The sequence below is a fragment of the Rhinolophus hipposideros genome (assembly GCF_964194185.1).
Source record: "Rhinolophus hipposideros genome assembly, chromosome: 17".
Taxonomy (NCBI): domain Eukaryota; kingdom Metazoa; phylum Chordata; class Mammalia; order Chiroptera; family Rhinolophidae; genus Rhinolophus; species Rhinolophus hipposideros.
This window is the reverse complement of record NC_138063.1, coordinates 48487053-48511522: the sequence shown is the minus strand read 5'-3', so window position 1 is coordinate 48511522 and position 24470 is coordinate 48487053. Positions and strand designations below refer to the sequence as shown.

At 39.4% G+C, this 24470-nt stretch overlaps 1 protein-coding gene across 2 annotated transcripts in view; it reads left to right on the top strand.

Annotated features, from left to right (window-relative positions):
• The first annotated feature begins 7539 nt into the window (after positions 1-7539).
• Positions 7540-24470, top strand: part of L3MBTL4 (L3MBTL histone methyl-lysine binding protein 4) — a 460291-nt gene continuing 443360 nt past the window's right edge. The window contains exon 1 of one of the 2 annotated variants that reach the window (XM_081078814.1): positions 7540-7663. The gene's annotated coding sequence lies outside the window, so the exon portion shown is untranslated. The remainder of the gene's footprint in view (positions 7664-24470) is intronic. The other variant, XM_081078815.1, reaches the window with a different exon arrangement.

Here is a 24470-nt window from a genome sequence, read left to right as displayed (position 1 = left end):
ACAGGGAGCATCTTGTCCACAACAATAAAGTAGGAGATAGAGCTGTTTATGTTGTGTGGGGTGAAACATGGTGGCCTCGGAGGGGTTAGGGTAACTTCTAGACTTGGAACTATAAGCCAAGGAGAGCCATGAAAGGTTTTTGAAGTGGTTTTTGAGGGAGATAGCTTTTGGGCCATCTGCCCCCATCCTCTACTACACCTATGCCAAGCGTGGACATCTATAATATTTTGAATATATGTCTCTGCCCACTTCCGGGTTAAGGATTGATGCATGAGTCAATCTGGGGCAATTCATCTTTCTCTCCCAGGAATGAGAAACTGGAATTCAGCAAAGGAAATCAGTCTGTTATGTGCTTGAACTGGAAGGGATATGAAGTTGGGCTTGGAGTAGCTGGCGGGGATTCGCCATGTATATCTGCTGTGGCAGAGAAAGATTGTGCACAGAGGGCAGAAAGGACTAGAGAGACCAGAGCACCTAGAGTGACAGGTCCCAGTGCCTTGAGAGGTCGGGTTGTGCTTCTAGCTTTGAGTTCTGGAAAGACCCCTGATTCTGCCTGATAAAGTTGCCTTTTTTTTTAAGACCTCAGAGAGGTTTTGTCCCTGTTCAAGGCCAAAGGATAGGGTTTGAAGATCAGGCTTAGTATCCTCAAAAGATACAGAGGAGTTCAACAAGTGGATAATCAGATGATGACATGAATTTGGACAGTTCAAGGGCCACTTATGAGCACTGTTTCAGTAGATCACTGGGGGCAGATGTCAGACTTCAAGGAGTTAAAGCATAAGTATAAAATTACAGATATATTTCTTAGGAGTTTGGTAATTAAGGGACAAAGAGGAATAGGGTCCCTAAGAGGGAAGAAAAGTCAAAGGAAAGCTTACGTGCTACCATTCACGATGAAATGCTTGAGTATCTGTGTAAACTAAGGGGAGAGAATTAGTACAGAGGAAAGAATGGCTTTATAAGGGAGAGTGACAAGGGCTTTATAAGGGATAGCATTTGCATCCTATCATTTTTCCCCGAAATCAGAAATGCTGAACTTACACAATGTTCACATTTTAGTGGAACAGACACATAGTTAGTTACTGATTTAACTCCAAGAGACAAGAAATAACATTACTTTATTGTTATAATAAATACATTTTGGAATCACATAGTTATTGTTGCATAAAAAGCACCCCAGCAACTTGGAGATTTAACACCACAATCATTTCTCATTTCTCATGCGTATATAGGTTGGCTGCTGAGTGGTTGTACTGATCTGGGCCCAGCCAATATTGTTGGGCACATTAATTCATGCCTCTGCAGTAGGCTGGTGAGGTGGTTGGGCACTATGTGCTCTTTCACACATCTAGGGACTCAAATGGAGCAACTGGGTTGTGCCCCAGTCTCCAGCAGGCGAGCTTATTCTCAGCAGATCGCATAGATGCCAGACAGAAATAGGAGTGCACACGCCTTTGAGGTCTAAGCTTGGAACTGGCAAACCATCACTTCACCCCCTTCTATTAGCCAAAGCAAGACCCATATTACTGGGTCAAGAAATGGGAAATCGGCTCCACCTCATGATGGGAACAGTGCCAAGTTACACTGTAAGGATATGGATAAAGAAAAGCCATTAATTGAGGCCATTCATGTAACTAATCCACCACACTTATAAAGACGTAGGTTTTTTCCTGTTTAGGTGGAATAGGGAAGTATCAAAATTGTCAATGAGGGGTTTTTCAAGGAGGTCAAAAGATAAAAGGCTTAAAAACTACTTAGGAATAATTTCCTTACTCTTCTATTTTGTGTTGTTGGTTCATCTCGACTAAGTTTGTGAGCTTTGCTCCATTCATATAAGTGTGTGTGTGTGTGTGTGTGTGTGTGTGTGTGTGTGTGTGTGTGTGTCTGATTTTCAGGGTAGTATCAATTGCTCAATAATATAGAGTAATTATTATATTCAATCCAGCAATAGGGAAATATACAATATTTAATTTCAAGGTACTCATTGTACACTTGGTAGTCTAAAAGTTTAAAGAAATATGCAATTTATTTTTCTGTGAGGATGATGATTTACTTTTTCATGCAAATATCAATTTAGTAGTTTTAGATCAAGTCATATTTCTAAAATTAGAAATGAATTTTGTAAGAATTTGTATTTTGGGCATTAAAATGAAAAAGAACAAATGCATCAGAAATCCAGAAAAAGTGAACTCCATTTTTTAATGGAATATTAGCTGTTAAGATAATATACTAAACAAATAATTGGTCTTTTAATTTTGATTAAAAGTTTAATGAAATAGGGATATTAAATCTAAAATGGAAATATTTCTAACAGGTTTGATTTAAGCAGTTAGTACCTAAGGGACGACAGTTAAAGTACTTTTGATTTTTGAGACTGGGTCCAGAAAAAGTTAAGTAAATCGATTTTCTGAGAGAGCCAAAAAAAAAAACACAAACAAACAAGCACACAAATTCGTTGTTCTGTAGAAGCAGCCCTCCCCAACAGATTATTTGTAAGTACAAGGTGTGATCATAACATACGGTGAATGTTTAAAGAAACAAAAAAATTGTTATAGTAAAAGACACGTTGTCATTAACCCCCCTCAAAACACTCCCTCTCACTTCAAACACACTTATGCTATCATTCTTGCCACTTTCTGAAGCAATTCTGGAAGGCCTCTTTTGTGACTGTTGTGCTGTCATGGCTGCTTCAATGTCCTGAATCATTTAGACTTTGGGGAAAAGCCAGAAGTCGCACGTTGCCAGATCTGGTGAACAAAATGGATAAGGACAAAACGGAATGTTTTCATTTGACAGAAATTGCCATGTACCAGAAGTGACGTGTGACACCGAGAGTTGTCAGGATGGAGGATGATTTACAGCACACTTTAGAACACACCTTCTCTCAACCATAGCTCACATCCAACTGACTGCACTGAACAAGTTGAAACTTGTCACACACTGTTACTAAGGTTGGATGCGCCGCTTCCTATTTGAAGATCCCTGCCTTTCTGTTGGATGGCACTTGGCATTCACCATATTTTGTGATCACAATGGAAAGGTCCCATGTCATACATCACTTCTGGTATGGCAATTTCTGTCAAATGAAAACATTATGGTGTGTCCTTACCCACCTTATTCACTGGATCTGGCACCATGTGACTTCTGGCTCTTCCCCAAAGTCTTTAAAATGATTCAGGACGTTGAGGCAGCCACGACAGTGCAACTAGAGACATTCACGAAACAGGACTTCCAGAATTGCTTCAGAAAGTGGCAAGAACTATGGGATAAGTGTGTTTAAAGTAAGGGAGAGTATATTGAGGGCGACTAATGGCAATGTGTCTTTTACTGTAATAAATCTTTTTGACATTCATGGTATTGTTTGATCACACCTTGTATATTAATGATGGGTTTTTTGTAAAGCACCTAAATCCAGTCAAAGTGACCAGGAAAAATCTTAAGGACTGGAATGCAAAAGGAGACAGCAACTTAGTGAAGAGTATCATATCATATCCAGCTGACATAGTCTTCGGGTCTTTTGGCTGAAGACATCCCTCTATGAGGATGGCTCTATCAGACAGTTGTCACTTGTCAACGCTACCCATTAAGAGGATCCAACTCTCTTCTGAGTCATGGTCACTTGGCAATCTTCTAGTATAATTTACCTTCCTATGTAGAGTATAAGTGGTGGGAATGTGCTGACCAGAAACCATGGATATTTTGGACATTTGTGTCTCTCAGTATAATGGACATTCTGTTTTTGGCTGGTTCCCTTAGCCTGATCACTTCTAGGGGCATCAACAGAATCAACTTTCTGGACCTACAATAATAAGAGTGAACCTAGACCCCAAAGCTGTTGATCTGTAAAGTAAGTGCTATTCAGTGAGACACAACCTGTGGAGTCAGGTGGTTTCTTCCATGATGGGTTAACAGCAGAGGAAGGAATAACCACCACCCTAGCGTGTGTTCTACATATTATACCACTGCTATTTTTTAGAGAATGTTTGCATAGCTACACAGCTATTTTAGACATATTGCTATTCAAAAAAATAGAATTACCTACCTCTGAATATTCCATTTTTTCTTATTTTAGATCTCTCATCTTGGAGATACTATGGTTGTATCATTAATATCTATAAAAAGTTAAAAGGATTGATAGCTTTCCTTCTGCAGTTTTCATACCAATCTCCAAATCCTCTTAGTTTATTCAATAGTTGTAGTGGGAAGTGAAGTTTGACTATTGATGTGTGATGATCCTTATCTTGTTCAGTTTATACAGACTGTAAGCATCTCATCAGAAATACTAGTACAGTTGACGCTTGAACAATGAAGGAATTAGGGGAGCGCACTGCCTACCCAGTCGAAAATCCGTGTATAACTTAAGTCGCATTTCTGAATAACTCGATTCCTAATTGCCAGTTAACCCGTGAACAATGCAGGTTTGAGCTGCTCCAATCAATTGAAATGTAAGGGTCAATTGAAAAAATCCACGTGTAGGTAAACCAGCACAGTTCAAACCTACTCAACTGTATTGTGAATAAATTGTTTTTTAAAACTCAAAGGAATATACCTAGAAGCAGTATTTTTATGCTATTTTGTACTACTAAAAAAAGTTCAAGTGTCAAAATAAATTTCTATACAGATTTTTAAGTCTAATTCAAAATAGCATAATGTGCATATTATATTGTTTATGGAGCTTTTTGGTATCATTTATTTACAGTTACTTTTAATTCTTCAAAATTATTTACACAACTCTTTTTCTGAAACAATCTTTACATTTAAATAGAACTTCATGAAATTATTTATATCTCAACCCATTAAAGAAAGTTTAACATTGGAATGTCCCCTTAGGAAAATATCTCTGTAACAGAATACATAACAGAAGATATAGTGTGGAGTGGGTAAAATTATTAACAATGGCTTTAATATAAAAATAAACTTGATAGTGATATTTGTTGAAGATAAATAGTGACCAATGAAGTAATTTTAACTGTGATGGACAATGTGCTTATAGAGTATGCATAGAATGCTCTTAAGATAACTTCTCTTTAATTACACCGAAGCATGTAAAGGAATTCACTTTATACTTAACTCTTGAAAGTAGTCATTTGTATATGCTGGGAAAAATTGTGAGTCTTAAAAACCCATCTCTGTTAACAGCCAATCCTGTTATTGATTAAATAATAAAGCAATGTAATTTAATTCCACTTAGAAAAAATAACATACATATAAAAATATATAAAGAACAAAAATAAAACACCCAACTTGAAAAAAGTAAGTAAAGTTAGCAAATTTTAAAATAGAGTGTTATTTAAATAAAGTCAATCACTATCTTAGCAAATGAGAAGGTTTCATTTCCACAATAGATAGATAGACACCAACACATTATAAAACTGCCGTGACTCTGTTAGGGTTTGATGAAAAGGGTTCCTTCTGTGTTTGCCATTCTACCAAGGTTTCCCACCCCCACAATAAACCATCCTGAGATATCTGGTCAATATCAACTTTGCTACTTAGAGTGTGTCAGATTCAACTGAATTATAAAAACAAAATGTCTAGTAACCATCAGTGTTCTAAACACCATTGTTCATAATGGAGAATTGGTAACATTACAATAATCAACAAAGTGGCTATTTTATTTTAATTTGCAGCTGTTCAAATAAAAGGGATTTACTGGAACAGCTTTAAATAAAAATTCTGTAATAAGTGCACCAATGCATTCCTGCTAGTATTTTCACATAATTTGAATAACAGTATAGTTTAAAACAGATGTTAGCTTCTTTGAATATAATCATATGTCATTGTCAGCACTATGCACCCATGCATTTATATTTAAGTAACCCTGGATGAGGTTCTCTGCCTATGTCACCTGTTTTATCGGTGTATCTTTTCCTTTATTTAAACCTAGCCCATGGAAATAGTGTTTCTGTTTCATAAATGTAAAGCAAATATATTCCATAAACATGTTACAATAATAATTCTGTTTCCCTCAAAAAACGAAGGTGAAATAAAGTCACTCTATTTGTATTTCAATCTTGCTTTCTTTGATTTTGCATAATATTACTATTGATTTTTCTAAGGGGCAGGTGGAACCAGAAATGCCCTTAACTCTTTCTCTGGTAGGGACATTTTGATGTTTATATCATTAAGACTTAGAGTCTTTAATGGTAAACAAATACCACTGGGTAGGATTGGGGTTATAATGCAATAACTGAAGCACTTGTCCTACACACACACACACACACACACACACACACACACACACACACACTGCTATCTGTGCTCATGTAAATATCAGGGAGGGGGGAATTTTCATTCACTCACTGAATCGCATTCTAATTTCATGCAGCTGTGAGCAAGTATGCAAAGGTGGTGGTACCCTGAAGCGTGACTGTTAATCACAACTCTACATGTTAAAATGGGACGAAAATAAGTTCACCACTTCTTTAGATGTTTTAAATGTTGTCTATACTGATGCCTTCTTCTTTCCTTTTTCTTTGTCCCAAATCTCTTTTTCTTAATTGATTAAAGTCTAGAACACAGTTTGTGTGTGTCTGTTTGTACTTATAAATTTCTGTGATTATGGTTCCTAATGTAAAAACTGCGTTAGCAAAAGGCTTTATATTTGTCTCTTTAATAACAACTTTAAATTATGTTTGTACCAAAGAACCAGTCTCATCAAAAAACAAACAGTTTTAGTTCTTGGTTTATGGTAATCAACAACCAAACAAAACGATCATTTTGGATATTATTATGCCAATCATGTTAAACTGAATTTCTCACTGGAAGCAACAAACTAATATTTATTTTGTACCTACCAGCTATTATTTGAGTATTAGAGTTTATACGCAAGACACCCCATGAAAGAAACTTCCATTTAAAAGTCACTAAACACAGTTTTTAACTAACAGCTACTTTTAATTATAAACCAAAATAAATGATTTACTTAAGTTCTTCTCCAAATCTGTGACAATGCTTTGTGAAAAGCTCAAGTGAACCGGTTAAGACTGTAAGTTACATGCGGACAGGAACTCAGTTGCTCGTTTCTTGCTCAATCCCAAGCAGAAAGAACTGGATTCATGAACATGTGTTCTTGATACTTGAAAAAACGTATTCTTTTATTTTGAAATGCGCCACGTGTGCGCCTATCGCAAAGTCAAAAGCGGGAAAGAGGCACCAGAGAGGAGGTTGCACAATCGGACCTAGCAGCAGGAGAGAGGCATCCGGAGAGAGGAGCACGTTGGAAGGCGAAGCCTAAGGACGGGTGGGAAGCAGCGGGGCGTGCCCTGGGACGGCGCTGCGGGAGGCAGGAGGAGTCGGGAAGGAAGTAGCCAAGATGCGGGGGACTCCTCCTCAAGGCCCCGAGAAGGAGAAAAACTCACGTGGAAATAAAGCCACAGCCATCTCCCTCCCACGTGAGGGCCCCCGACCCCCGGCGAGGCCCCCGTCCGCTCGGCTCCCGGGGGAGCGGAACCCCGCGCGCGGCAGGTGCGGCGGGAGCATGCGCGCGGGGAGGGCAGGGGGAGGCTCCGTGCCCCCACCCCGCGCGTGCACCCTCGCGCCCCTCCCGCGGGCCCCGCCGGGCCAGTGGCGACGCAGCTGGGGCGGGTTGAGCCTGGTGGCTTCGGCTCGCGCCCCAGGTCCGGTCACGAGCGGCCCTGAGGGCGGTGCGGCTCGGCTCGCGGTAAGGAGGGCGCCGCGGCCGGAGTGGTGTGTTCGGGGGACCGCGTGGGCGCCCGCGGCAGCCGCAGCCAGGGCCCAGCGCCGGCCGAGGGGCGTGCGCGTCGCCCGCGACGTGGCCCGGCCAGGGGACGGTGGCGGTTCCGAGTCGCCCCCGCTGGCCCTGACTCTTTCTCTTTCGCCGCAGGGCGCGCGCTGGGCTCCCCGCGGAGGCGCTGCCCCACGTGTCGCCCACTTCGGACGGGCGCCGTGCAGCCGCCGCACAGCCCCGCTGCCCTGCCGGGCAGGTCGGGCCGGGGTGCCGGGCGTTGCAACCTGAGCGCCTAGGATCCGGCTCAGCAGATCGAGGGGCCGGGGCATGACTCCAGGGGATCCTGTCGCCGGGCGGTTGTCGTTGGGCTTTTGTTTCCTCTCCGGGCCGGCGTCTCTCCCCGCACCCACCCCCCGTCCCCCCGACCCGGTCTCCCCGCGTCTTCCCGCTTCTCCCCCTCCTCGGACAACTGTCCTGTACGCGGGGACTCGGGCTCCGGCCCAGACTCCAGCGAGCACTTCATCACTCCACCCCCTTTCCTCTCCCCAAGTACTGCCCATCCCTGGTGTGTGAGCCGAGGAAGTGCGTGCAGGACGGACGTCTGGCCAGTATCTGACAGTTTGAACTAGCTCGTCCCCCTAACCCCAAACTGCGACAGGGACGCTCCCTCCTAAGTCTCCTTCGCCTTCTCCACTGAGATGGGCCGAGGTCCAGGCAAGCGGAGCTGGGCACACCTGGCAGCACCGCCGTTACCTGAGGGATTGCTGTAAGCGTTTTCTCCAGGTGGGAGAACTCCAGAGGCTGACTTCTATCTTCTACCTTTTATATCCCGTTGTCATTGATTCAAGTTCACAGAATATGTTTTATTTTATGTATGTCTTTATCCACCTTGTGGGACATTCTTAATCAGTCCATGCCCCGCAGTGGAAACTACATAAAAGGAAGGACCGATTTTTGTTATTGTTGAGACTACAGCCTGTGATAGTTAGATGCAGTCAGTCCGGTTACGTCGACCTGCCCTTCTGTTACCGTGCCCACGATTCACTCTCACTTCAGGGTCATTTGGTCTGCGCTAGGACTTGTCACTGACGCCTTCTCCTGAATCCCATTGTTGGAGGTGTTCCAGAAGATGCTCATGGCAGGCTCCAGTTTAAGTCTTTAGCTGAAGCAAGTGTACTGGAGTCTCCTGGTGTTTTCTAGTCCACTTAACTTAAAAAGGGTTAAAGCAGCAAACAGGTAGTGGTGGGGTGGAGTTGTTCTACATGCTTGATGATGTAAACACTTGGAATGCATTTAGCTTTTCACAAAATGCTAAAAATGCTAACATCACTTGTTCCTTAGAATCTGGAGAAATCGGAAAGATTTTTGGAGCATCTAAAGGGATTGGATTCTGCTATTCTCACTTGGTGTGTAATTGTTGACTAGGAAGAAAGATGAACTTAAAACTGCTATTAATTATATTCTCAGATTGTGGGGCACATTGATGAGTTAGTATTGCAGATAGTTCTTAACTTTGGAATTGTTTACGTAGCACTTTGCAGGCTGATATCAGGGTCAAAAGAACTATTAAGTTTGGTCTACCCCTACAGTGAGCTCTGAATCTGTTTTCTAAGAAAGGGTATTGGTAGGTATTTTAAGGAGAAATAAGTATATTTTTAAGATCCTCATAAGAATCTTAGGCAAGCTTTACCATCTATATATTTCATTGCAGCACTGTGTGATTTGTATCTTAAATTACACTTCTAATTTATCTTTGCTTTCATTAAAAATTCAATTGTCATTTGTACAATAAAACATCTATTATATATATTCATACATTCATATGACAATCCACAGAAAACTTGACTTTTAGTGTGTTGGGGAGATAAAACATGCAAACTGAACCACTTGTGAACAAAACAATATGACAAGGAACTAAATAAGATTTGAGACTAAAATAATCTAAAATAAAATGACAACAGCGTAAACAGAGGGTGGTTAGAGAGTTTGGCAAGGAGAGGGTCTTTGGGGTGTGGAGTGATGAGAAAAGGACTCACAGAGAGAGTGGGGCCTAGGGCTGAGTCTTGAGGAATAGATACTGTGTAGATTGACAGGGAGAAGGAAGAGGAGTGTGGGGGCCTAGGAGTAAGAAGGGGTTTCATGCCTCAAAAGGATGATTATGATTTGTTTAGAGCTGAGATTATTTGCAGTGTCCAGTTTGGGCATTGTGGATATGCATGCTCTTCCCACCAACCCCTGCCCTCCCAAAATAGAAAACTTGTATGCATTCTTCATAAGCCAGCATAATTCTTTCTTTGTGAAAGCTTCCCTGATTCTCACAAAGCAGAGTTCCTTCCTTTGACCTGCGCTTTTCCTGGTTCACCTATAAGTGCATTTATAAAGAGGTTTTGTTTTGTTTTTTGATTGCCTAGACCTTAGGTTTTTGTCATTTCCTGTTTTTTATTTATTATTTAAAACAAAGGTGTAATTGACATATAACATTAATTAGTTTCAGGTGTACAACATAATGATTTGATAAAAGTATATATGGCGAAATAATCACCTCAGTTAAGTTTATTTAACACCCATTACCACACATCTTGTGATGAGAATTTTTAAGACCTGTCTCAGCAACTTTCAAATATGCAATACAGTTTTATTAATTATAGTCACTATTAACTACAGTCATAAAAAGTTTTATATATTTTTCACAACTTAGTTTCTGTATTTAAGGAACATAAGTGTTTTTAAGTGCAGGAAGACGTCCTTGGTTTTCTTTTTATTTAGAATGTTTTTTCACTGTGGTTATAACTTTTTAACTTAAATGATAATAACCCTTGGGTACCTGGGATGGTACTGGACACGTGGTTAAGTGCACACTACACAGATATTTGGAGGACTGAATGCATGTGTGAGCAGGCAGTTGCTGAGCAAAGGCATGGGTGATAAAAGCAGCGGTCAGGAAGATCATTCCGATTGTGAAGGCAGATTTGCAGGTAGAAAACCCTGTAGTTCTTATTGTGAAGAAGAGGGACCTGAAAACCACTGGGAGGAAAGCTGTATAGGAAGCACCACGTCTTCCACAAGGAAGTAGAAGGAATCCCAGCCTCTCTGCCCCTTTACACCATTCCTTTAAGTGTGGCTTAGGTTCCCCTTCTCTAGAGCTGAAGGCGAGTTTGAAAATCACCATTAGATAAGTGTTGTTTCAATTAATTACTTTAATGAGAAAGAATGCTGCTGCTTGGGGAGATTAGCAGGAGAGTCACGTTGGTGGGTTGGGAGCAGATAAGTTCAGGTTTTTTTTTTAATATTGAATTGAAAGAGACACTGACATGGCAGGTTTGGAGAGAGGAATTCTAATGGTGGGTCAAGAGTAAACCAGCTAGAAAATATTTAGCTGTTATGGGGCAACAACAAAAATCACGAGCTAGAGTGTATAAATTAGCACAGGGAGGAAAGAGCAGTTCCTGATTGTAGGGGCCACTCAATGAAGGAGTCAGTGAGAGAAACCAAGAAGTAGTCCGATGGGGAAGGAAAACCAGGTGTCATAGTAACAGAGAAGCCAGAGGAGGACCATGTTAAGTCTTGTCAGTTGCTGATGAAAAATCTGAGCTGAGAAGACATAGTTGAACTTGGCTAGAAGGAGGCGATCTCAGTGGTAAGGCTTCAGTGTGAGCTGTGGTAGTGTTTTGCTTTCTGTTTTAGGTATATAGATGTCCCTCTTTCATCTGAATAGAGTTTTATAGTTTATAAAGCATTTTTACCTGTAGCATTGGTAAACATATTTTGAGAATAGTTTATTATGGGAATATATATCCAAGTGAAGAAAACTGTTTAGATCCATTAAAAAAAAAAACAATGGACTCTTCACATACTTCAAAACGGCTCTTATAGCAGGTAGTATAAACATAGATATTATATTGTATTTAAGCAAAATAAATAAAATTAGAAGATACTTGGGAGAAATGAAGCTTTTCGGTCATTCACACACATATCTCTTTTTTAAACATTTGTACTACGTTTTTAGGAAGAATTTATTCCTATTTTATTTTGCAAATACAATCTTCCACAGTTGCAATGGAAAAATGAAACCTTTCCTCTGAGCCTGTCAGAGTTGTCATCTGCTCTCCTGGCCTGTGTGTGCCTTTTGGAGAGGATGTCCCCACAGTCAGGCCGCTGCTTAGAGTCACCTGCTGAACCTTTTTCATTTTGTGTTGATTTCCGCTCATGTGTGTAGCATTCTCTTAATGAAACTAGACATTGTGGAGCACACTTATGCATGCCTCCTTAGGTCTGGTGTGAGCTAAGCAGAATACAAGAAGATGGATCTCAAAAGATGACAGTGTGGTCACTGCCACAATTAATAATTGATTGATAAATTGTTTGGAAAGTATCAGGTGGGGGACGTGGGAGATGGAGCAGCAGTGCATGCATCTTTGTCACCACACCGAGTTAGAGAGAATGCATTTAACTAGAGGGACAGATGGACAATATGACACTTTTATGCATAGCGTCTTTGTGCAGAAGCTATCATGATAGCTTTTAAGATAATGATAGCTTTTTAGATTAAATCATTGTTGGCCTACTTTGTTTTTTTTTGAGGTGGGCGATGAATGAACCTAAATGGGTGTGAGGCATTTTTGCTAGGTGTCTGCTTTGTGTTGGTTGTGTGCTGTGTGTGTGGCGGTAATGAATACAGATATAACCCCTGCCTTAGTGGAGTGCATAGCCTAGTGAGGGGACAGATATTAACAATGCCCCAAATAAATGTGTAACGACAATTTATAAATATACTATGAGAAAGACCAACATGCGTGCCAAATATGGGTTTATGGGGCAGAAAGGTCCCTCGGAGGATGAATAACACAGAGGGAAGCATGTGTCTTAGGCCCTCAAGGTGGGCTTGGTGTACTAGAGGGAGGGTGGGCATGGACTGGGTAGAGCAATGGCTGGAGGGAGAGTCAGGGCCCGAGCATGAAGCCCCAGGTGAGCCATGTTGAGGATTCTGTTTTTCTTACCACGGAAAGGCTTTGCAGAGTCTGAGCAGGAGTGTGGTATGATCTGTTTTATATTGGGAGAGGCTCACTCTGGTTGCCATCTACAGAATATTGTGCAGGTGGCAAGACAAGTTAGGATGCTTTTGCTGGGGTCCAAGTGGGAGTCCTGATGCTTGGACCAGGAAGGTGGGTGAGGAGATGGAAATAGAAGGACTTCAGGAGTATTTTGGAGGTAGAATTTACAAAGTTCCAGATGGGTTGGAGGGGATGGGAAAGGAAAAATATCTAGTGGGTTGGACGGTGTGGGAAAGAAGAAAATCTATGATTACTCCCTTGAACTTTAGCCTGAGAAACTGGGTGAATTTTCATAGATGGGGAAGAGAGAGAAGCAGCCCTAGTAACGTTGCTTTGACCATTTGTCCAGTGGAAGGTCTACTGGGTGGATATAGGTTATTTTTCAGAAGACAACTGGTGTGGTGGTGATATTTGTCAAGCATCCAGGCACATTTTTCTGGACTTTAGCATACATGGGCTTTTTTCCCCTTTTCTGTGGCTGTGGGTTTTTTGTATTCTTCTTGGCTCACAACAGACCTCATGGCTATCCTGAATTTGAACTGCCAATCTGTCTGCAAATGGACAATGGGTCCAAATACATGTAGTCTTAGAGCCTGCTATCGGTCAAGCAGCCTTTGTGGTAGCATTTTCAGCCCTGACCAAGAAGGTATAAAATTGCTGGATGTGCTGCATGGACCACTTATTACAGTTTCTGTACCGCATGACGTCCCAACACCAGTGCTAGCACTGATTGTCTAGCACTGAGAGTCTCCAAGTCCCTCCGAGGTCCTTGGTCCTGCAATTATGAGCCATTGCTTATTCTTTATGTTCTTTCTTTTATGAGTACATTGAACTTAAAAATAGGACTTCCTTGAGTGATAGCATTTAAAAAGCTGCTTTTAGTCATTACTATTGTTGCAGCTTATTTCTCTATAAAAACCAAGTAGCAGATTATAGACCTGACTCCAGGCCTGTATAAATGCATCCAAATTAGCACTGATGCTAGTCTGAGGCCCAATTGACAGATGAGCAAATATTCTGCTCTTACCTTTGGTTCTCTAGACCTAGCCTTGCCTGGTAAACTGACTTGGTGCCATTTGGCAAATGGCGTTATGGCCTAAATCCAGGGTCACCAATTTAGATGTCTAAAGGGGCTAGGCAGATAGGGAACTGATGGAAGCAGGCATATAGGAGAAAACACACAGAGTCCTCTTGATTTTGCTTTCATTTTCTCACCTTTGAAAACTGAGCATAGGTACTTGTCTATATAAGCATTTCTTTAAGTAAAAGGACAGTAAGAGGGAGGAAAAGCCTCACGGCGCTACGGAGATAGTACAGAGTGGTAGAAACCGGCAAACTATGGATCTTACGTGATCAAAAGCGGCTAATTATTATTTAAAAAAAACTCAAGTTGGAATCTGCATTTTTTAAAAAGGGAAAAAACATCCCTTTTACACATACTGGGTCTGACTTTTTAGGACACTGCTCAGGTAAACAGAACATGTTTGCTGACCAAATGCCATTTTACAACCTATGATTTGTGAAGTGAGCTCTATGATTAGCAGAATGTGCTTTCCTTTTAATCAGGTGGTTTTTCTTACTCATCATGAATACCTTTCACATTGATCATGATAGAGAATATCAGCAGACATACCAACTTCTTATTCCACCAATGGCTGCCTAATTAAGTCTGATTTGATTAAATCTGGGAGTGAGGAGTGGGGAGTGGGTCAAGCCCTGTGACTTGTGTAGGGAGGTAGAGTTACCAAAATTTGGGTATAACCTAGACTTTTTAAAGCTTTCGTTCATGTTTCTGTGGGATTTTTTTTTCACATATTCCCATTGTTAAAATACCTTGTTTTGCTAATTGTCTAAGAGTTTGTGTAACTGATAGGCACGTGACTTGTTGTGTGATTGGAGGGGGACAGTGTCTTCTCCCACTTATGGGTTTTTGCATAGTTGTATCTGTCTTTCTTGTGAATTTTCCTCCTCCAGGGAGCCTCTAAGTCTCCCTAAAACTGGATTACATCCTCCGCCCCGGCCCCCATGTACTTTCCTACCGTGATGTGTTGGTACCTGCTCTTTTATTCTGAGGGGTAGACCCTTACTTTTCTGTGTTCCCCAGGTGAACTAAAGGCTTGTTCACCACATCTTTCCAAAGACTAGCAATTGCCTAACAAATATTAGACATCCAGAAAATAAAAGTTGAATGATTCTGACTCAATTAATGAGACGTGTACAGGAAAGAAATTCTAAAAAATCCCTAACATTTTGGGATTCCCTGAGTAACCAGCTAAGACTTTGGATTTGAAAACATGAGCACTGACTTTTCAGCCACTCATTTCATTATTATTATGGTCACATATCAAACTAAATATAAAGGTTCTTCTTTTTGCTGTATGGCAAAGAGTACCCTTTAGTTCCCTGTCCTTGCACCACTTAGTCCTTGTCCAACATGATCAAGGTGCATTATTAGAGATACTGGCATAGCACTTTCACATTTATATTTTACACACTCAATTTCTAAGGATGGTTAGAACATCCCCGCCCCGCCCCTACTCTTCCAGAACTGTGAGCTTACTATGATTTCATTCCCAGAAGATATGTGGATGTTTTTCAGGCACCTTAACACATATAGTTGCGCTTAGAATAGGAACTGTTAAGGCTAACAGACCAAGAATCTGAGAAGTCTGGATCATCCTTTTGCAAAGTGTGCTTGGAAAAATCCCACACGAGTAGGTGATTTCCAAGTTGATAGAGTACTGTGTAGGACGATTAGTATATTTCGTTTGTTAATTGAATGCCACAGATATTTGGTACTTTTAAAAAATTAATAGGATAAGTTATGTTGCTGGATTCTGTATCCCATGTAAGTCGGCAGCTGTTAATTGGTATCCATTCTGTGGATGACCCTACATATAAGTACGGAAGCGTACCCACTTCTAGCTGTTGCCATCTTTGTGTTTTGTGTGAATGGTGATGCCCATCCATTTTACTGTAGTTGATAATTCATAGTCTTTAGGGCTATTTTGTTCTTCTGTTGTGAGAACAAGGCAAGTATCATTCATTGTCAGTCTTTCCAGAACTGGCTTGCATCTGTCTAAAACAAACAATGCCCATTTCTGTGGAGCACATGGTAAAAGGGAAAAGAAAGAAAGCAAGCTGTGAAAGGTACAGTCATACATTAATTACCAATATGGTTACAAAATGTAAGGTTAGTAAACATGGTTTTAAGTTGGGTTTATGTCAATTTGTTGTCTTTCAAGTTTCTAGAACTTTTAACTGAGAGTAGCTGTAACTTCTGTCATAAGCCAACTATATCGTCTGGAGAAGTTTCTGTCCCATATTTAGCAACTTAAACTCAGCATTTTTTTTTTTTTTAATTTAGGGAGTTTGGAAATGATCTAATTAAGATTTCTCTCAAGTTCTATTATTAGATTTTTTTTTTGTTCTAAGGGGCTGTTTTGTGCATTGTAGGATGTTTAGCAGCAGCACCCCTGCCCTCTACCCACGAGGTGTCTGTAGCATCTCACTCTGCTTAACTGTGACAACCAAAAGTGTTTCCCGAAGAAGGGGGCAAAAAGGGCAGAGTCCCCCTCCACCCGAGTTGAGAACGACTTATCTAATTCAGCCTGTTTTGTGGATGACAAATCAGAGGTCCAGCTGTATTAAGCAGTGTGTCCAACGTCAAAGTCATTATGTCAGAATATGAAACAAAAACAAAACTATCTAACTTGAAAGGAATTTCTTATCAATTCAAAACTAATTTTTCTCTTGTTTTTTTAAAAATATAGTTTTTATGATAGTAAGTGGTCCCTGTTGATTCTGTCTTTCCATGAGTAGCCAAATACAACTGCCCCACTACTGTTAATCAAAGTGTGGCAAAGGCATAGATTATTAATAGCACTTTGAAAGCTAAAAAAAGTTGTAAAATTATTGGAAATTTACCACATTGATAAATAAGGCAAATATATAAATTACTTGGTTTTGAGTTCTGTCTACTTACGAATTTATGCTCTTTACTGAACTCTTAAATTGCTACTAATAATGAAGATTAAAAAGTCTTGTCACAGCCCTGATAAAGCTAATCCTGCTCTGTAGGGTCAGCCCCTGCACAACAGCTCCTCCACTGTAGTCACAGCCATTGCTCACATCCAATCAGTGTGAAGGTCAATCCCTCCCATGGATGTGGAAAGCTCAACCAAGACTCAACTACAACAGGAAGATACACACAACCCACACGAGGGACACACCTGGAGCACTGGACTCAGGTGCCCAGGGAGAACGTGCCACTGGGTCCCATAGGACACCTACTACATAAGGCCACTGTACTAAGACAAGGCAACATAGCAGCTCTACCTAAAATATATAAGCAAACACAGGGATGCAGCTGAAATGGGGAGACAAACGTATCCCAAATGAAAGCACAGAACAAAGCTCCAGAAAAAGAACTAAAGAAAATGGAGACAAGTAATCTACCAGATACAGAGTTCAAAACAGTGTTTTATAAGGATGCTCAATGATCTCAGGGAGAATGTCAACAAAGAGATAGGAAACATAAAAAATGGAGATAGAAAACATAAAAAAGAACTTGTCAGAAACGAAGAATACAATAACTGAAATGTAGATTACATTAAAGGGAATCGATAGTAGATTAGGTGAGGCAGAGGATTTAATCAGCAATTTGGAGGAGAAGGTAGCAGAAAACACCCAGTCCAAAAAGTACAAAGAAACAAGAATCCAAAAAAAATAAGAATAGTTTAAGGAACCTCTGGGACAACATACTGACATTCACATAATAAGTATACCAGGAGGAGATGAGACAGCACAAGGAACTGAAAACCTATTTGAGGAAATAATGACAGAAAACTTCCCTAACCTGGTGAAGGAAATGGACATACAAGCCCAGGAAGTGCAGAGAGTCCCAAACAAGATGAACCCAAAGAGGCCCACACCAAGACACATCATAATTAAAATGCCAAAAGTGAAAGACAAAGAGAGAATCTTAAAAGCAGCAAGAGAAAAGTGGTTAGTTACCTACAAGACCTCGCATAAGACTGTCAGCTGATTTCTGAAGAGAGACTTTTCAGGCCAGAAGTGATTGGCAGGAAATATTTAAAGTGATGAAAAGCAAGGACTTACAACCAAAATTACTCTACCCAGCAAAGCTATCATTTAAAATCGAAGGACAGATGAACTTCCCAGCAAGAAAAAGCTGAAGGAGTTCATCAAGACTAAACCAGTATTATAAGAAATGATGAAGTCAGGCAGAAAAAGCAGAGAACCATATGATTTCACTGATATGTGGTATATAAACCAAAAACAACAAAAGAACAAGACAAACAAATGAGAAAGAAAAACTCATAGACACAGACAATAGTTTAGTGGTGACCAGAGGGTAAGGGGGTGGGGGTGGGAGATGAGGGTAAGGGGGATCAAATATATGGTGACGGAAGGAGAACTGACTCTGGGTGGTGAACACACAATGGGATTTATAGATGATGTAATACAGAATTGTACACCTGAAATCTATGTAAATTTACTAACAATTGTCACCTTAATAAATTTAATAAAAAAAAGAAAAAATATATTAAATGAAAATTTCCAGAAATAAAAAAAAAAAAAAAGAAATAATGAAGGGACTTCCTTAAGAAGGAGAAGAAAAAAAAAGTTCAAAAACATGAATAATAAATTGGCAAAGACTACATATCTATCAACAATTACTTTAAATATAAATGGATTAAATGCTTCAATCAAGCGACATAGTGTGGCCGAATGGATAAGAAAACGACTTTACATATGCTTCCCACCATAGCCTCACTTCAGATATGAAGGAAACATGCAGACTGGAAGTAAAGGGATGGAAAAAGATATTTTATGAAAATGGGAACAAAACAGAAAACTAGGGTAAGACTTATAGCAGACAAAATACACTTTAAAACAAAGGCTATAACAAGAGACAAAGAAGGACCCAGTAATCTCACTTCTGGGTATTTATCCAAAGAAACCCAAAATGCTACTTTGAAGGGACATGTGCATACATGTGTTCATTGCAGCATTATTTACAATAATCAAGACATGGAGGCAATCTGGGTGTCCATCAATGGATGAATGGGTAAAGAAGAGGTTGTATATATATATATAACGAAGTATTCCTCAGCCATAAAAAGAATGAAACCTTGCCATCTGCAACAACATGGATGGACCTAGACGGTATTGTGCTGAGTGGAGTACATCAGACAAAGAAAGACAAATGCTGTATGCTTTCACTTATATGTGGAATCTAAAGAACAAAATAAACGAAGAAACAAAACAGAAACAGGCTCATAGATAAAGAGAACATTTTGACAGTTGCCATATGGGGGATTGGGGGAATGTATGAAAATGGGGATGTGATTAAGAAGGACAAATTGGTAGTTACAGAATAGTCATGGGGATGTAAAGCAAAGCATAGGGAATATAGTCAATAATATTGTAATAATGATGTATAGTGTCAGATAGGTAACTAGATTTATCAGTGTGATCACTTTGTAAGTGATATAAATGTCTATCATTATGTTGTACACGGAATCTAAAATAATATTGTATGTGAATAGTAACTGAGAAATAAAATTAAAAAATTAAAAAACAACAACAGAAAAGTCTTGTCACATATACTTCTAATCCAGACCCCTTAGTGCAAAGTTGCCAAAATGAAAGCCCACTGGAAGACCTCATTTGTCTACATTTGTGCATTGGAGTAATGGCAGAGTCGGGACTATGACTTGACCTTCCTGGGCCCCAGTCCAGGTGCTTTTTTATTACAGCATGTTTAGTTTCGTTTTCATAGTCAAGTTTAGCAGTAAAGTTGTGTTCGATAGCTTGGCAAATTTTATTCTAGAGTAATCGTTAATTTTTTGTGTGCTTGCACAGTTGGGAATTATGAAGCCAGTGATATAAATATCTGCTAAGTAAAAGTACATTCATTCATTTCACATGCATTTATTTAGTACGTACTTTGGCCAGGTATGTGCCACGCTGTGGGAGATGAGAAGGAGCCAAACAGATGCTGAGGTCGTAGTCCTGTCCCTTGAAAACGCACATTCATTGAGGCAGATTCAAATTTGAGGCTTTTCTGTATCACATTAAAAAAGATACACTGGTTTATTCTTGTATTTACTCATGCAACAGCATTTTTGAGTACCCATTGTTTGCCAGGGTTTAGCACTGGGTGCTCTGTCCTTTTTGCCCAGGAAATAAAGCTGGGAGGGGATCGGTCTTGCTCGTGAGTGGGCTCTCATGCTTTGCAAGACATGTGTGAAAAGTATCAGTGTCTATGCTGACAAGAGAGTGCCCGTGCTTTCTAAAAGTTATTGAAAGTGAGAATATCTCTGTCAAATCCATAATTGACGAGCATTATTGTTCTGCTCCACAGATGGTACATGAGAAGCTGGGTGTGGAAGGTCACACAGTGGCAGGGTGGAGTTACTTTTATGTCAGTTCTAGCCTTTGTCAGCTACCTCTAGAGACCATGTGTCACACAGGAGACACAGCCAAGGTTTGAATTAACCGTTTGTAGGGATGTCTTCAGAGTTGTTTTATTTCTGTAATGTTTATGTGACCACTGTTGGCATATGGCACAAAAGAAGAAAAATAAGTTGACTTTTTGAAAATGGATAAATCTCTGCCCTCATCTTTGAATGTTCTTACTGAGTGTTATATCACAAGTGAAGATAAACTCTCCATATGCCCTTCTGTATGAGCATTAAAAAAGTTATCCAACTTGAGTGCTCACTTCGGCATCACATATACTAAAAAAGTTATCTAACTTTTCATAGGCTAAATAACTAAAAATGTCAGTCAAAACTGAAAATAAAAAGAAATAGTTTATAAAATATTTTGAGAGATGATTGAATTCATTCACCTTCTCTAAATTACTCTGATTTTTATCTTATTCACTTCCAAATTTCCATAGTGAAATTTCGTATAATTAAATAAATACACAGGTACCTTTTATATCCCTTCTCAGGATCACACTTTCCTACAAGCAATGATAATCTTTCTTGTGGGACTAAAAATGAGGAAATCTTTTAAATAGGGGACAGAAAAGTGAGCTTTTTATTTATTTTTGTGCTCCCAGAGTTTGAACGTACTCGCACACCCTGTGAGGCATAAAATAAAAGCTTAACTGAATGGCGTGGGTTGCGCCTGTCACTCATATTTCTTTTTCATTTGCTTGTTGAACCTAGTGTGGAAAGAACCAAAATGGAAGAATGTTCATGGATGGTTTATGCATCAGAGGCTTCAACTTTACAAACCCATTGATAACGTCATTTGGAGCATCCACCTTAGGTTGGTGCAAAAGTAATTGTGGTTTAAGAGGTTAAAAATTGCAAAAACCACAATTACTTTTTCACCAACCTAATATTTTGAAATGAAATTAATAGGTAAATAACTTATCTATACATACTTTCAAAAAAGTCAACATAATGTCCATGTATAATAAAATGGAAAAATAAATGGAAGGTAATTTGTAATACAATGATATGTGTTTCAAAGTGTTGGGACATGGTAAGTCTAGAAAATGAAGCACTTGGATGCTTGTATGTACCTATATGTACATTCACTGTGAAAGTGACCAATGAAAATGCTGACATCGGTGGATAGTATCAGGGAAGCGGGAGTCTTGGAGCAGCGTTGTGCTCAATGACATCATTTTCTGAAATGTGAACAACAATTGCTGAAGTTGGCACATGAAACAAGGTAGGACCTTTTCACAGAAATGCATTCCTGGGAAAGACACTACCTATTAAAACCATGCAAAAAATACTTTTTAATTATATGTAAAATGTAATTACGCTCAAGATCTAGAGAGGCATAAATAGGTTTTCACATACATGAATGTCAAGTGTGACTAACTCTCTCACCTTCGTAGTACCCTATTCCATTTTTTATTTTAAAATAGAAACTGAGAAAGTTAGTTTTAATAAGAAAGTTAGTTTTAGAATAAAATATAACTTAATGTATAGGGTTTACCCATGTATGGCTCGGCTATAATATACTAGTCCTTGTATGCAAACCATTTCCTCCCCCATTTGTACTTTATGTGCATCTTACATATAGGCTGACTTCTTGCCCAGTGCACTTGTTGCTCTGGGTAAGTTTTGAGGTTTGGAGTGAGAATGGGGATGAGATTGGATTCCCATACATTCCTTATTTTATTTTCAAATTTATTGGGGTGACAATTGTAAGTAAAATTACATAGGTTTCAGGTGTACAATTCTGTGTTACATCATCTATAAATCCCATTGTGTGTTCACCAGCCAGAGTCACTTCTCCTTCCATCACCATCTATTTGATCCCCCTTACCCTCATCTCCCACCCCCCCACCCCCCTTACCCTCTAGTAACCATTAAGCTATTGTCTGTGTCTATGAGGTTTTGTTTCTCATTTGTTTGTCTTGTTCTTTTGCTGTTTTTGGTTTATATACCACATATCAGTGAAATCATATGGTTCTCTGCTTTTTCTGTCTGACTTATTTCGCTTAGCATTATACTCTCAAGATCCATCCATGTTGTTACAAATGTTCCTATATCATCTTTTCTTACCGCCGAATAGTATTCCATTGTGTATATATACCACAACTTCTTCATCCATTCATCTATCGAAGGACATTTTGGTTGTTTCCATGTCTTGGCCACCGTAAACAAAGCTGCAGTGAACATTGGAGCACATGTGTCTTTATGTATAAATGTTTTCAGATTTTTTGGGTAGATACCCAGGAGAGGGATTGCTGGGTCATATGGTAATTCTATTCGTAATTTTTTCAGGAACCTCCACACTGCCTTCCATAACGGCTGCACCCGTTTACATTCCCACCAACAGTGTATGAGGGTTCCTTTTTCTCCACAGCCTCTCCAACACTTGTTACTATTTGTCTTGTTGAGATAACCATTCTGACTTGGGTGAGGTGATATCTTATTGTGGTTTTTATTTGCATTTCTCTAATGATTAGTGATGTTGTGCATTTTTTCATATGTCTATTTGCCATTTGTATGTCCTCTTTGGAGAAATGTCTCTTAAGGTCCTCTGCCCATTTTTCAATTGTGTTGTTTTTTTGTTGTTGTTGACTTTCATGAGTTCCTTGTATATTTTGGATATTAGCCCCTTATCGGAGGCACTGTTTGCAGAAATCGTCTCCCATTCAGTCGGTTGCCTCTTTATTTTGTCGATGGTTTCTTATGCTGTGCAGAAGCTTTTAAGTTTCATATAATCCCATTCGTTTATTTTAGCTTTTACTTCCATTGCCTTTGGAGTCAAATTCATAAAATGCTCTTTGAACCCAAGGTCCATAAGTTTAGGACCTATGTTTTCTTCTATGCAGTTTATTGTGTCAGGTCTTATGCTTAAGTCTTTGATCCATTTTGAATTAATTTTGGTACATGGTGACAGATAGCAGTCCAGTTTCATTCTTTTGCACGTGGCTATCCAGTACTGCCAGCACCATTTATTGAAGAGGCTGTCTTTCCTCCATTGTATGTTTTTAGCTTCTTTGTCAAAAATTATCTGTCCATATTTATGTGGTTTTATTTCTGGGTTCTCAATTCTCTTCCATTGGTCTATGTGTCTGTTTTTCTGCCAATACCATGCTGTTTTGATTATTGTAGCCCTGTAGTACAAGCTAAAGTCAGGCAGTGTGATACCTCCAGCATTGTTCTTTTTTTTTAAGATTGCTTTGGCTATTTGGGGTCTTTTGTGGTTCCAAACAAATCTGATGATTTTTTGTTCTATTTCTTAAAAAATGCCATTGGAATTTTGATGGGGATTGCATTAAATCTGTATATTGCTTTGGGTAATATGGCCATTTTAACTATGTTGACTCTTCCAATCCATCAGCACGGAATGTCTTTCCATTTCTTTGTGTCATCTTCAATTTCTTTCAAAAATGTCTTATAGTTTTCAGCACATAGGTCCTTCACATCCTTGGTTAAGTTTATTCCTAAGTATTTTATTCTTTTTGCTGTAATTGCAAAAGGAATTGTTTTTTGTATTTCTTTTTCTGAGATTTCATTGTTAGTATATAGGAAAGCAATGGACTCTTGTACGTTGATTTTGTAGCCAACAACTTTACTGTATTCATTGATTGTTTCTAATAGCTTTTTGGTGGAGTCTTTAGGGTTTTCTATATATAGCATCATGTCATCTGCAAAGAGTGACAATTTTAACTTCTTCATTCCCAATTTGGATGCCTTTTATTTCTTTCTCTTGCCTGATTGCTCCGGCAAGGTCCTCTAACACTATGTTGAAAAGCAGAGGTATTAGGGGACAGCCCTGTCATGTTCCTGAACGTAGAGCAAAGGGCTTCAGGTTTTCATCATTAATTATGAGATTAGCTGAGGGCTTGTCATATATGGCCTTTATTATGTTAAGGTATTTTCCTTCTATACGTATTTTTTAAGTGTTTTAATCATAAATGGATGTTGTATTTTATCAAATGCTTCTTCTGCATCAATTGATATAATCATATGATTTTTGTCCTTTATTTTGTTTACGTGATGTATCACATTGATGGATTTGCAGATGTTGAACCACCTTATGCTCCGGGGATGTAGCCCACTTCGTTGTGATGAATAATCTTTCTGATGCATTGTTGTATTCGATTTGCTAGAATTTTGTTTAGGAGTTTTGCATCTATATTCATCATAGATATTGGTCTGTAGTTTTCTTTTTTTGTGTTGTCCTTACCAGGTTTTGGTATCAGGGTAATGTTG